The 10,893-nt window shown below is 41.5% G+C and overlaps 1 long non-coding RNA gene across 1 annotated transcript; it reads left to right on the top strand.

Annotated features, from left to right (window-relative positions):
• The first annotated feature begins 397 nt into the window (after positions 1 to 397).
• Positions 398 to 2,059, top strand: LOC145448861 (uncharacterized). The gene is made up of 3 exons (XR_013918044.1): positions 398 to 615; positions 1,142 to 1,420; positions 1,483 to 2,059. It is a non-coding gene; the product is annotated as an uncharacterized LOC145448861 (long non-coding RNA).
• Positions 2,060 to 10,893: the final 8,834 nt, after the last annotated feature.

Genomic DNA, 10,893 nt, shown 5'->3' with positions numbered 1-10,893 from the left:
CAGCTCGCAGTCACTAGAACTACCCTACAATCATCCTCACGATACATGGGGATTAGCATTGTTACTAACATTACGAATATATAATACACTACGTATTGACCCCCCATACTGAATGTCTGGTAGCAATGTGTCGAGAAGAAAACATCATATTTCGATGGATTTGCTCATTTAACTGAGCAAATTGCATATTATAGTATGGAAATGAACCGTTGGGATTTCAATACCAAGGGCTAAAACTTCTTCTATGTCCGTATAACTGTCATTGATGACTCTCAGTCACTGTTTTACAGCTATATCATAGAAATTTGAGTGAAATAGAGGATCTGGGTTTTTCTGGGTTTTTCCAACGTCCAAATCTGGGTTTTTCCAAAATATCTCAGTGGCATCTCTGAATATGTTAACGTTTGTGCTGTGGATAGTTAGTTGTCTACGACATGCCGCTGCTATTTCCGAGGCACTCGGGGGATACCGAAAAGGAAGCGCAATCCGGAGTCTCTATCGAAAGATTCCCTCATCTCTGATGCCTACGCGTTGCAAAAAGCAGTTTGCAGTTATTGTGGGCTGGAACGATGGGCCAACTAGTTGTGTGGCTGTGAGATGTGAACACAAGTGCAAGTAAGATACCATGTCATTTTGTGTGATTTATATTTATATAGCTGCTTGAATACTGGTTATAGATTAAAATAGAAACGAATCTGTGTGTACCGTAAACAGGAACGGATACCGTAAAACAGCATGTCCCTAGGGCTAGATTTATCAGAACATGCGCACGACGTTCGGCGAAAATCTCACCTTTGCCTCATCCCCTCAAGCTCGATGCTGAGCAATCAAAGGCCATAACTTTTGCCATTGGCGAACATCTATTGGACAATTCCGCTTGTATATGTTAACCAAAGATATGGTAGCTCGTGAGATTGCCATTTACATTTAATTTTACTTCAGAAAGAGAGAGACAATATGGCACTTGGTTTTTGACTTAAACATGCATGCTTGACTCGAACAAGCAAGCTCCAATTACATAGAATAACTGTAAGTACTGATAGCGACATCAAAACATATAGAAAGAAAAGATTTCGACCAGTGGTTTCAAAACATTTTTGACTAATCGCATGTCTGAATTATAAATCTTGCATTTTTGCAGCCATCTCTGGACAATACCTCTGCTGCCCTTCTCTTATCAAGCTGGATGTGGCTCAAGCTCGAGATTAAAAAGACTATTGCTCTTTGTGCGGACTATAAAGTCTGATGTTGTCAAAGATGAGTTAGAGTATGTGGCTTGGACAATGGACATGAATCGCAAAAGAGTTGTTCGAGACCTGGCAAAATGATTAGTTTCGAAGATGGAACCAGAATGCAATGATTGGTCTGCTGGTAACCTATAATCGAACGCTGGATTGGATTGATTATGATTGTAAAGTTGGTGAGTATAATTGTGTATACTCCACGCACACTGAATGTCTCTTATCTTGCCTCGATTTTTAGGAATTTTCGATGTAGAATCGAGTATTTCGGTACCATATCTAATTCATCAGCCAGAATTATTCTGGATGGATCATGCCGGTGTTCTCCAGAACTTTCAAGACTCGCCTTTTGTCCGTTGCACATGCTGCATCTTGTGCGGGGCATCGGCCATGTGGGGCCGCAAGTGCAAACAAGAGCCGTGATTGCTTGCCACAGGCAAATCTTGAAGTGATGCTGCGAGTGAAAGATCACTTCATGGACTATGGTACTAACCAAGCAGTAAAGAGTTTTTGAAGATCAACAGTTTGCTGGCAGAGACCAATCCATCAATCAAGATGAAGAATCAACTATTATGGATGGTCCCGAGATAAATCAACATGTTTCGTCGCTACTAGAACGGATCAGTAATGATTCTAACGACCCATCATTTCACATAGGTTAAACGTTTACAGCTATGTGGATGATGATTCACAGCCCCACATTATTTAAGTTTAAGCGTTATCCTTCATCACCTTGATTGACAGTGTCGTCATTCATCCCATTTTCTGTTGTTCGTGTTGTTGTTATTATGAGTAAAAAAACCAAAAAAATCAAAAAAATCACGATTTGAATTAATTACTCGATTAAAATCGATTTTAATCAGAGGCAAAATGATTTAAACCGGAACCCTAGAAATCTGGAATTCCCAGAATGAGAGTGCTGAGAATCCTGAGCAGTGAGCACATCTAACGCATCGAGCCTAATCACTGCAGCAAAGTTGATAGAAAGCGATTTTTAAACTATAGGAATTCTGAAAGTTCACTAGTGGTTACTACTTCGGAAAAAGATGTATTGGAATATGAACAAGTCAACTCGAGCCGAGCAATGTCGACCATCGGGTAATATCGATACACCGTTTGCAGTAGACCACATGCTTCAGATCACGATACCCAATTTCAGTCGAACTGGAGGGACTGTCCCCTGGCACCAGCAGTGTAAAAGTGTATACGTCAGCCTTTCATTTTTGATCGCAATACGTTGGGGAAAAGGTAAGAGTGAGCTTTCCTCCCGTGTACGATTAGATCAATGGACAATTTATAGGCTGATAAGGGTCGAATCTTGCGTAAAAATAATGAATATTGCGTAAAATATATTGAGGAATAGGCTGATCAATTTTTCGGCTGTTAGCCGTCATCGAAAACAAACTAGCTAACCCGCTTGACATGGGGTTGTCATCATCTCTGTGCTAATTTTAACTGTGTTTCATACTGAGATACCTATCTCAGTATGAAACACAGTTAAAATTAGCACAGACCAACACCGGCTTTTGCGTGAAATCCGCAATGCGGTTGTCAGCGTAAGGCCTATGTGTCAGATCAGCGTACATCTCTACCATACTTGACCTCGATAACGAAATTACTGCCCTAATCATTGAGTGTCAACATCGGCATTTGGCACAGCGTTCGATACTGAAATCAACATATACCGTCCAAAAGCTCAAGACCGATATAGGTATGGAGCGTCGTTAAAATCGATAGAGACCGATACCGGTTTTGCGTAAAATCTGTTAGTGACAAATGGCGAGTCAGCTCTCACTCGACTTAGGAAACGAAATTACCACCCACATAGCTCAGTGATAAACTTAAAACTTGGTACGGCGTTCGATACTAACACCAAGACTAACTATGCCAAATGTCATAATGACCGATCTCGGTATGAATCATCATCAAAACCAATGGAGACCAATATCCGCTTTTGAGTTAAATCTATTTGCGATGCATGACGGATCAGCACACAGTCAACTGTGGAAACGAAATTACTACCCTGCACTTCAAGTAGCAACCCTGAAACTTGGAGCAGAGTTAAATGCGACCTTCACGACATAACTTACCAAGTTTCAAGAATTATCATGGTGCGAAACATCGTCAAAATCGACCTATACCAGCAAAGGTCGACTCAACGCATATGACGGTAACCGAGTTCGGATATAGATACGATTGTTACAGCACACCTTAAGGGCAACCAGGTAAAGTTGCCCCACTTGCTCGTTAATTTTATGAATAGGAGAAAGTGAATTACCGTTTTTTTATTGTTCGCGGCTTTGAGAGAACAGACAGTGAAAGCTTCTTATGCGAAGCGCTACCGGGGCAAGCCCCGGCTTGGCATTCACAAAGCGAAAACACAGAAGATAATTCGATTTTCGCAGAGACTTGGCTACGTATGGGCATTTACAAGCGAAAGGACAAGAATAATTCGGGTTTCGCTGTGATTTCGGTATATATTGATTGCTGTGCGTCTATAAATGGTGAATAATTGTTATTGAACAGAATTTTAGGTGGGGCATTGCCCGAGTTGCCCTACAGGACGAGCCGCCACTGCCCGTTGCTGAGTTCGTTCTGTCGCGTGGCAAACATTCGTATGTACTAGTCCGCATTTGGCTCAATGCGCAGCGTTCTTGCAGATGGTAAATGCTTTAACTTATGTTGCAAAAGTATAATTGTCCCGAATTTCGTGTCGCGCATGGTCAATTCCGTGACGTATTTGTCCTTACTGGAAATGATCTCTCTCTTTTACACAGAAATAATAAAGAAATAGCGTTCTTCGGAAATGCGAGGTAACTTGTTGCCGACAGAGTTGTGAAAACCTGAGAGTCTCAATTCGTTACTGGGACGTCGCGAATATGCGACCAAATAAATATGTAAAAAAGTACTGATATCACACGAAAGGGAATAGTAGTTGCTAGTAGGGATGGTGTGAACCCTTGAAAGGTTCAGGTTCGTGTGAACGCGAACCTTTTTAAAAGGTTCTGTGTGAACACGAACGTGAACCTCATGACGTCACGTGACGTCATATTGCTAATTCCAACCCTTTCTTTCAATGAAGTGATAGCCTATATTAATGTACACGATACCTAGCGACGACTTGGGCCACATAATGCAACAATTCTGAAGTACATATTGGTGTTTTAAACGTCGCTAAATGTATCAACTGAGGCAATCAAAGGATATAATGCTACCATGAAATCAATATCTTTCGTCGCTTTGCCAACAATTTCGACGAGGACTTACCAGGGAATATACGCTTATCCCTTATCGGTCCACGCCAGACCGGACAATGTATTCAGTGTCTGAGTATTGCTACATTGATATTGATCAGAGTGTAAAATGGGTTTCTATATTTGCTACCGATATTACCTCATTAAGAAGTTATACAACAGTAGCCAACTCCTCAATCGCACAGATTTGGTTTTAATGATACAGTAAAGATATAAAGTCCAGAGTGACCCCATACGCCTTCTCGAATTTTTACATCAGAAAACGATATCAATCTTATTGATTGGTTGAATAAGTATCCTTCGCTGACCACGTATTTCGCTCGTGATGTTGTGTGATTGCGGGTCAAACTCACAGCAGAGAGTCACTAAATATTCACAAACGGAAAACTGGATAATTCGAGCAAACTTTTGTAACAAAGCAAGTAAAACATTTGAGGTTGTCAAGGTGCATGCTCGTTTAGTGTTGATTTTGAATGCTGCCAGCGCCATGCATTGAGTGGCCCGCAGTTGAAATGCAATAAATTTGAACCAATGATGTTATAATGAAGTGAAAATTGCAATATATGAAAAAGGTTCACAGTGCAGAACCTACCAAGGTTCTGTTGTGAACGTGAACCTCTAAATTTCCGAGGTTCACACATAGAACGCGAACGTGAACCTCACGTTCACACCATCCCTAGTTGCTACTCTCAACGTTGCATTGAAATATTCAGTCAAAAATCGGATAACAGACGTGATCACCGCAACAAGCAATGATACAAATGTCGTGGACACGGAGAACGCCAATATCCGCACTGATGGGGTTTGGTTCATAGTCATCCCGATTAATCTGTGACCTAGACAAGTCATGAGCGCATCTCTGGTGGACCAAAAGACTAGGAAAGAGACGCAAACTATGGCGACAGTGTGAAAGTTAAAACCCAATGAAAACACAATCAAACCAACCGATGATATTGCACCAAAGCAAACAAAAGTTTCTCTGGGTTTCGAAACCTTGTCGAATATTCGACCAGCTACAACCGAACCTAACGATCCGAGTAAAATCCCGACAATCAACACAATTCCAACGTCCCTGTGTTTGAGGTTGGGAAACACTTTCAGTGCCAGAGATTGCAGTAAAATTGGCCCTAATGGATTGTCTAACGCCACGAAATCGCTAACGCATAGATATAATAAGACACTTGGTATTCCAAACAAGTACACAAGCTCAGATAATTCCTCGTTAACATTGTAAGACTTGAGGTTTGCAACGATTTGTATTTCTTGATCTTCAGCTTGCGCTTCGTAACGCTCTGGTGTATCAGTGACAAATGCCCATGACATCAGGAAACACACCGCCGACTAGAAAGCAAGTGCGCCAAATACGATCATGAAAGTCTTTTCAAATTCATTCATTAGATCTTGTATGTGGCCTATCGTCCTAGTTGCTACGAGACTGGACATGACTGATGATACTCGTCGAGCAGCCCACGGTACCGATGAAGCTTTCCCTCTTTTGCGGTGCTACCAGTCAGTAGCGACCATTTGGACGAGAGTCGTCAGCACGGCCGATGACAGACCACTCAGGAACATTCTTGTCAGGCACACACCGATTAACCTCTGCCACACGCCCACCGCGTTCATGAATGTTGCCATCGAGATTGCAAGTGTATCATGCAAATACACATTTCGAAGTGTCATCTAGCGGCCAATTGCGCACATTGCCATTACGCCAGCCATTCTTCCGACAAAGTGTAGCGTGGACAGTAATTCCGTCACGGTTGGTTTGACACCGGATTATTGTGACGTCATATCGTTGACGAATGAGAAACACAGCAAAAATATATCCAGAAATAGTATCCAGGAGATCAGCAACAGAACTGCCCACTTTTTCGTGGTGACGTGGTACTTTTCTCGAGACGTAATGATGAGCCTTTCTCAGATCCATCGCTGGAAATGGATTTGTAGTGAAACGCCATAGTTTGTCGTAGTATGAATGTGAATCCCGACAACCTACTATATTTTCCTAAAGTCAGCCATTTACTACCTAAATGTATTTAATCCACAATAACTTCTAAAAACGTGTGTATGTAGCCTATAACACATGTGGGAGTAGTACCTGCATATAGCATTGGTGAATCCACCCGGTCTGTGTTGTCGCTGACGCCTTGCAGACTTGAGCAACTAGATAATTCTAGATGTCTAATTCGACGTGCTGGAGCAGTGGTTCTCAACCGTGGCACATCGGGGTGTGCCAATTTGGCAGCTTGCGGGTGCCGCGAGAATGTGGTAAACAAGGACGACGGGTAACAAAAATAAAGTAGGCTAATCCAAATTACTTAGTTTAGCATATTAGGTGGTTTTATTACTTTTACTCGCTCAAGACACAATTTACAATGCGATGTAATTAACAGATGTGAGGATGTCCAAACGACCACAGTTACGGCCTCCTAATCTGACATCCCCATTCATTGTTTAGACACCGCCTTGTAAAATATTCGACATCTACTACAACTTGCAGTCTCAGGAATCACAATAAGCAATATCGGTCTGGTGTAAAATGACCTTGCGGCCCACTTCCGTTCTACAGACTCTTCGTAATATACACTGGAACCCGCGACATATTTACGTTGCCGCAGTGCAACATACCACTACGCTACTCGACAATCAGGGTGTACTCGAAGTGCTATATAATGTGCAGTAAGCTAGTTTCCCTTTGAGAGGGTGCCGCGAGCTCGAAAAGGTTAAGAACCGCTGTACCAGGGCGAAATGTCGGTAAGCTAATTCTAATCCAATATGCATATTGTTTCTTTGCTCTAATTCCAATTCTAATCTAATTTGTAAAATGGTTTTATGCTCTAATTTCAATTCTAATCTAATCTCTGGTTTTTCTGAAATTGCTACAGGGGAACTGTAGTGTAGGCCTAGTGCGAAACGGGCTAAGCTTGCCGTACATAAATTTGTCATTATCGTGATTATTGCTTATAAAAATGAACTCTGCTTTAATGTGAACTGAGCTTGATTCAATTTCCAAGTCTTTGCGAACTCAGTACTTCTGATTTTAAAGTAATTCGAAAAGAATGTGTAGTTACAATACTAATTCTAATCTAATTCGGAAAAGCTGAACTCTGCTATATGCCGATCGTGCGGTACAATGCACAATCGGCTGATTCGACACAATCGAGTAGCAAATGGTCGTAAATAGAGATGGGCGCGATCAAGTATCTGAGTGATTCGAATCGGAATAGAGTAATAGGCATCGAGTCGAACATTCTAGTATGACGGTACAGTATGGTGTACGGGAAAGTTCAAATATGCAGTTTTAGGCGACCGCAAAGAAAACAGAACCAGCTCCCCGCCACATTAAAAACAATTTGTAATTTTTTGACCATACATATGCCATTGCACTTTTTAGGTTGATCACGGGTTCACGGAAAAGTCAGTTTCGCTTATACCTGCCTACATTGGTACTATGCTGGAAGACCTCCTAATATAGTCGATGTTAAGAGATGCGCAATAGTTTTTAGAGAGCTTTTTCTCCGTCCTGACGGCAGCCAGTTCAGACAAGAAGGAAGCATGCATTGTCATGTATCCACCAGGTGTCCATCTCACGTAGTCGTAGCTAGACACTTGGCGGCCCTAGAAATAACAGTACCCTCACAATAGCAACTAACAATCATTACACATACAGCCCTAGTGGGAGCTGGGCTGTCACACTATAAGTTTGTGAGGTTGTGATATGATCAATCGCTACTCGATTTGTATCATTACAATAAGTACTCGATTCGAATTCGAGTACTCCAATCATTGTGCCCACATCATATCGGCGACCTAAAATGCGGTCTAATGGAGAGGTTGTGACTAGGTGACTAGATGGACATTGGACATGTATGAGGCCACAATACTGTTACCGTAAGTTAGAAGAGGTCAACTGAAGATATTACTACAAAACGTCTTGTACACTGTACTTTGAAAACGTGACAAAAAGAATATAGTCGTTTACGAAGTAATCTCCCCCATACCTATAGACGGCATAACAGTGAGCCAGCTGTGCTCTTTTTACCGAACATAATGTGCTGATGATGTTTTTATAGCATTAAGGTGCGGAAATGTGTGTGCTTGTCGAAAATTTCGGAACATACACCCACGCATAATTGTGACAGGATGTTAATAAGATAGCCTGACAAAAAACTGTATTGATCAGGGTCACCCCCTCATAACAGGTAATGTGGATATTCAGGACTAATACTCATCACTTCGTTTGGCGTGCATCGTTAGCCAACATTATGACGAAGAGTGGCGAAGTCGTCCGTGAACAACTAACCCAGTCAACAATCTAAAACCAAACTACGAAGCATTGGTTCTTAACCGGGGTGCGCTGAGCCAGAGTCAGGGGTTCCACTTGAAGTCAAGACACACACTCAGCTCATGCATATAATGCATGATAAAACGATTGTCCTGTCCATCATTCGTTGCAGGCAATTAGGCGCGATCATTAGTCGAATTTTGGATGTAGTGGCCAGGGATATCTACACTAGTCTACACTGGTCTAGATATCCCTGGTTGTGGCGGTGCGCCCTCTGCAGTGACGTATACGCTGGACGTTTTTGGTTCGAAATGATATCCCATCATTCTGAAATGCACACTATTTATTACTTATTGGCTAATATACAATTATGCAACTGGTATTACTAGGGCTGCATTCCAAACAAATGTTTTTTGAAACGCTTTTTTTAAAACATGTTTTAAACAGTGTTTTAAACGAAGGCATTTAAAAATAAATTGTGTTTGTAAAATCGTGCCATAATTGTGTAAATACTTTCGAAAAAACATGTTGTATGAGCCCACGGACAATTACCACTCGATATAGCCGACATATACGATATGGGATGGTTGGAACCCTCAAAATAGTCGGTTCAACAGCTATATAGTACGTCGATATTTCGTCAAACGAGCTATGTTTACCCTATATTTTCCATTGTCGATGTCAATCCACTATGATGTCACAAATAAATATTCGTGACGTCATGGCTTAAAAAACATGTGTTAAACAAGGGCTATGTTTGAAACATGTTTGTTTTAAATGCAACCCTAGGTATCACGCAGTTGTGTTTCGACCGAACATGCATCTCAAGGCGACCACTCGCATTTCAAACTTGTCTCTGAAAGAGAATAGCAAATTGACACTGATTTGCACTGATGCTCATATGCGGAGCCACATGTCTCGCGCGATTCCATTCGACCACAATTATCAGGTGAGTTGTTGGTCCAAAAAGATGAGCTTAGACCAGTTGGATAATAATATTTACGCTCACTTGAAAGAGACTCGATAAGTCAGTGCACGAAAATAATAGCATGAAGCGGCCGTTTACAACGAGCATCGCAAAAAGACAGCCGATGACGCGATATCGGGACTATAATAATTCATCAGTTCTGAGAAAAATATTTTGTCGAAACTTTCCGAAACCATCCAATTGCACATCGTCGAAATTTGAGAATAATCTCATTTAATTGGAGTGGTATAGATTGCGGTTATTTTAAGCTATAATCGATATTAATAATCGTCTTCTAATCTAACAATAATAATCGGCTTTGCCTGCGCGAAAGTGTTTACCAGATGTGTGTGCGCACTGCAGTTACGCAATGTCTGTAGAATACGACAGTTATTATTGAATCTACCTCAGTCAAGTTTGTACTATACTATAAGTTCAAAACGTGTGATGGAGATAACAACGGAAAGGAAGTGGCAGACATGGGATAAAGCTCTTTGCGCCGGAAAGCAGCTATTTGTGACAGTGGCATTTCCGCTTCGTGATTTGAGGATGATGCGCGGGCGTTTTATCTATCTACCAACGGGGTTATTAATGCCTGTAATGAAAATATCACCGTGCAATCGCACACGACTTGAGCTAGTGTCAAAATGAACGTCGACAGAAATAGGATTTCTCCAAACTTCCAAGAAATCCCTCACTTGGGAATTGCACAAAATACGATGTTTCGTATACGACTCTGCGTCGCACAAGTAGGCCTATAGGCCTTCAGGCTTATAGGATTATTAAAGCGGTTCGCGCTGCATTGGGACAGAAAGTGACACCAATAAAAATATACCAATACTATGAACCTTTATACCAAATTAATGAGTCAGTAATACCAATGCGATGCCATGATTATGCGATCCGCTGTAAATACGAACATGCGATGACCCAATTCGTAATCGAACACTAATCACTTTGATCTTTAATCCTTTTATTAGGGCCGAGAATGGACCGGAACCGGATTGGGTATCTGGCCGTATTTTCTCATTTTTGGCCAGAGCCGGATCAGTTCTTACTCTGATACCGCCGGAATCGGATCGTAGTCGGATCAGTACTTTTTCCTAAGAATATGACGGCCTTACCCTTTTCCACCCTCGAATCAAT

Source organism: Botryllus schlosseri, chromosome 10 (genome assembly GCF_051294905.1).
Source record: "Botryllus schlosseri isolate E-star chromosome 10, Bs_hap1, whole genome shotgun sequence".
NCBI classification, from domain to species: domain Eukaryota; kingdom Metazoa; phylum Chordata; class Ascidiacea; order Stolidobranchia; family Styelidae; genus Botryllus; species Botryllus schlosseri.
Note: the sequence above shows the minus strand (reverse complement) of the source record. Positions and strands in the feature narration are given on the sequence as shown.